This window comes from Aphelocoma coerulescens, chromosome 5 (assembly GCF_041296385.1).
Source record: "Aphelocoma coerulescens isolate FSJ_1873_10779 chromosome 5, UR_Acoe_1.0, whole genome shotgun sequence".
NCBI lineage: Eukaryota > Metazoa > Chordata > Aves > Passeriformes > Corvidae > Aphelocoma > Aphelocoma coerulescens.
In genome coordinates this window covers 35057117-35061566 of record NC_091019.1, presented here as the reverse complement: position 1 = coordinate 35061566, position 4450 = coordinate 35057117, and the positions used below count along the sequence as shown (strand labels likewise).

At 39.7% G+C, this 4450-nt stretch overlaps 1 long non-coding RNA gene across 1 annotated transcript; it reads left to right on the top strand.

Moving 5' to 3' along the window:
• Nucleotides 1–376: 376 nt before the first annotated feature.
• Nucleotides 377–4104, top strand: LOC138110867 (uncharacterized). The gene is made up of 3 exons (XR_011151125.1): nucleotides 377–470; nucleotides 2858–2913; nucleotides 3993–4104. It is a non-coding gene; the product is annotated as an uncharacterized lncRNA (long non-coding RNA).
• The last annotated feature ends 346 nt before the right edge of the window (nucleotides 4105–4450 follow it).

Here is a 4450-nt window from a genome sequence, read left to right as displayed (position 1 = left end):
TTCACTTCTCTTTTTTATTCTGTGTAAATAAACTTGAACTTTAGCCACAGCAACCTTCACCTTATTTAGCCTTCAGATAACTCTTTTTCAGTTTACCCCAGTCACTCCAAGATGACCTTTGCAGTCAGGAAATGTCTAGAGATTATGAGCAGTCCATTGTTTTGATACCCTGTAAAGCTGGTGCCAGTGGCAGAGAACATTATTTTTCATTTTATTTTTAATCAATTTTCAGGGAAAGAAATAACATTCTTAAAAGGCAGATTACATGCATTCTTGTCTTCTTTACAGGCTTGACTTCCAGTGACTACAACAGGATGCCTGCATGAGCATAGGACTGACTCCTTACATATAATTCACACTATGGAGGACTATTTTCCAAAAACATTGTACAGAAAACTCCTAAGGGATGGATACAGACCAAACTAGAAATGAAGCAGTAGAAGTCTGCCCTTACATATAATACCTGTCCGGTAAGAGAGCAATTATAGAACACCTTTTGAACCCTGTCATTTCTCCCAGGTCTCACAGGTTCACGTTTATTGCCTTTTGATCTTTGCCTTATGCTGCAACAGTAACTCTGATGTGCAGAGTTAGGGCAATGTCAGTTTTTCCTCAAAGTAATAACCTTGCTGGTTTAAAATCGCCTTCACTACAGACCTTGCACCCTGTGTGTGGGAACAGATTGTGTAGGCTGTCCATGAGCAGAGCTGATCACAGGGACTATCACACATAGTTCAGATGCAGGATTAGTTTGCTAGTCCTAAGGTAAACATGGGGAAGTCTATACCTATACGATTTTTCTTACTGCTGGACAACAACTAAAATAAAAATCTTGCTGCTGCTAATGATTTATTTGATCTATTCAATACTATTTCAGGAAACAGATGTCAAAATCTGGATTATTTTAACAGCTCTGCCAATAAGCAAGCTTTTGCTTCTGATGTGAGAAAGCCTTATTTCTCACAGATGTGGCTGGTTACTTTACCTAATGCATGCTTTTACATAAAGAGGTGGTACAAATTCTGAAAATTGGTGGAGAAATCTGATGAATCTGCAGAAATGCTTTAAACTTACCACTGTTATTTGGGTTCTGACAGTTTTACTCTTGAACAAAACCAGCAGAGTTGTTAATGAAACCATCAGTCTTGATAGTGGAATGAACAGCTCCTGGTGCAAATAAAGCATATGGCACACATTCAGCTTTTTAAAGAAGTACGTCAGTGGGACCGTTAACGTTATAGAAAGCCTGACCTTTCTCAGCTTGCACTTCTAGTTCAGACTATAAGGATTTGCTAAATCTTCCACCTACATTTGCAACATTCTGCAGTAGGAGGTTTGTCCTCCTACTGTTCCAGGGCTTTTCTGTTTATCAGGTTCTGGGGTTTTGCCCTTCTTTCTCACCAATACTTTCTCACCTGCTTTCTCCCTGCCCTTCTTACCTAGGCTAGTCTGTTACAGTTTTAGATAGTGAATAAATACCTCCTGTGAGCCTGGAATTGACTCACTTGAAAGGAGGCTCTTAGTCCTTATCTTTTATACTCACATGCCCCTCCGCTGACACCAGCTCTCTGCTCTGTCCTCATGAGTAAAGCAGCATGGAAAGTGCTGATAAGAGGATTAGCTGATGAAAAAAACCCAGAGATCAGGTTGCAACCATAGAACATTCATGCATACCACCACAAAGACTGGGTCCCTGAAGGGGAATGTATCTCACACAGATATTGCTATCTCAAAGTGAGCCAATTAGCCCACGTTTGTCATCTAGTCTTCCTCCATGCCAATGGGGAGAGAAACAAAAGTCATCTGAGTGAGACAAATCTGCCCACCTATTTTAGGCCTGCCTTAGGAGGATATCTCATCCACAGTGGGTGCCTGGTGGTATGATAGCTAAAATTAGTCACTACAGGGTTAAAAAAAGGACAAGTGGAGAATTCCACATTTCCAAGAGGGAAAAGATTAGGCATCCCAGGAGAAGACAGGCTGTGTTAACGACTGTTGTTGGACTTAGTGTCAGTGACTGTCTCCTTAGATCTAAACCTTCAGAGCTGGACAGCAGAGGAAATAAACACATACTTCATTGGAACTGCATGGGGTGGGTGTATACACCATAAAAGAAACTGAACAAACAAGTGGTCCATGGGAGCCAGGAAAGCCATCTGCAGAGGAAGCATACAAGAGCAGGCAAAGCAGCAAGCGGCGGACGCTCCCAAAGAGCTGCGCGTGTCTCGCACAGCAGCACATGTGACACAAACCACATGAAAGGGGCCCGGCGCTCTCTGCCATTGAAACTGCCAAAACAAGCAGACACAGGGCAAGCAGGAGCAACAGTTATGATCACAGTCACACATTGCAGATACAGCGGTGGAAGGGCAATGTCTGAACTGCAATAAACAGATAGAAAATCATAGTGTAGCTTTGAAATCCAAAAGTAATTTTTGCTACCCAAGGCTACAGTCATTTTTGTCTTCTTCTATTTGCTAATGTTTGAACTACATTGTAATACCTTTGTGTTTGGTTCATGACTGGGAGTTCCAAGCAGAGCCTAACAAATCCAGTGTGATAATAACACACTTTCCTGAAATACGAACCTTGCAAAGCCAAGCTAGAAATAATGTTAAAAGCAATGTTTTCATGCTAGCTCAGCACTTCCAACAGTCCCATTTGAAAAAAAAAAGAGAGGATTTAAAAAAATAAAATAAAAAAGAGTTGCTTGTGTTTTTGAAAGACTAGGAAGCAAGCAGCAAGGTTTTTTTTCTTTTTGGTTGGGAGGAAGCAGGGAATGAGAGCTGGAAGGGGTGTCAATTCTTATGTTAGATTCTGTTCGATTCTATTTCGTCTGATCCTGTTCATCCATCAGAAAGTACTGCTGCTGCTGTTGCTGGTGTCATCATAGAAGCAGAACCTGGTGTCAAGGTGAGTTTTAACCTCTAAGATCCTAACAAAAATTTCTGAAATAAACTCAAAATACTACAGCTAGTTGGTATTTAGAAGACACAGTACCTTTCTTTCTAAAGTCTTCAAGCACTGTAGGATTTGGTATTCAAATCCAATGTGACTTTACACTAAAATGATCTGACAGAATATTCTGGTTGCAGCAGCAGTAAATCTGGCACATCATATGTAGTTATAATACACCAAGACTAGAGAAGAAATCTTACTTGCAACAGCCTCTACTGCCATTTTTGCACACAATTGACTCCTTCACATTTCCTTCCCGAATCCTACATACTTTTGTGAAAGAACAGAATTAGTACACAGAAATACTCCTGAAAAGTCTCTGTCAAGATCCCATATAATGAGTTGAGCATGTCCTTAGATTGTCATTATGGAAAGTCCCTTGTAATGCATTCTGCTCAAATTTTGATAAGACAAAAGTTCAGCGTCTAATAACTCCACATCTGAATTCGTCTTTGTTTTGTTACATGACACAGAATGGCAAATTGTACCTTTATAAGTAAAAAAAAAAAAAAAGAAATATTAAGACAACTGAACATTTTCTTTTGTGCTTATTTTAATAAGATCTGCTAGAAAGATCTTTTAAAAAAGGGCTTAATTATTGGTTTTCCTCAAGCCTAATTTATGAAACAGGTTTTCTCATAAATAAAGGCTTAAAAGAAATATAATACCAGTCTACTCAGGGGCATTTCGCTCTTTATTGCTGTCTGCTCTTCCAGTGCACCTGATACTTAGAAAAGAATGTCTTCAAGCCTAGTTTAAGGGTTGTACTCAGGCTGTAAAGACAAGTAATATTTAAAACTGAATGCAGAGCTTAAATGTAGCAGAATGCAGGGCTTATAACCCTTCAGAATGTTTCTCTGTTTTTGCAATCAAAGAAATAAGACATTATGTTTCCTTCTGCTGGCTGCTAAACTGAGTAAATGCTATGGTGCCTGTTTCTATACCTGTCATGCAGACAGGTACCCCTCAGCACATGTTAATTACAGGTCTCTGAAGCTCCTGAGTAAAATCCTTATGTTTGTTTTCATGTCAAGCATGACACATTGTGGTGACAGCAGAGTGTTCCCCTCAGTATCCCAGCTCTGTCTCCAGCATGGAATTCTCACAGCAGATTTGTCCCAGGCTTCACGAGAGGCTGCAAGGAGAACGGCCTCCATCCAGGTCTGTTACTGTAAGTCCTTCCTTTCTTTCTTTCTGATATTTTTCATTTGTCATAGAGATGTGCACTAAGCAACACCAAAAATACTACGATCAGTACAAACACGTAAAAAACTCAAAAAAATCAATACTAGTAAGAACAACCACTGACAAGGTTACAAAGTAAAACTAGTTGGTGGAGATGGCTGTCAGAGAAATAGAAACATCTTTCATTGAATCATATATTGAGTAGCCATTGCCCAGCTTACAATGCTTACAAGGTACATCTGTCCTAAGAACTTCCTGAATCCTTGCTGTGGCCTTACACAGTAAACTTGTTAAATGAGCATATATT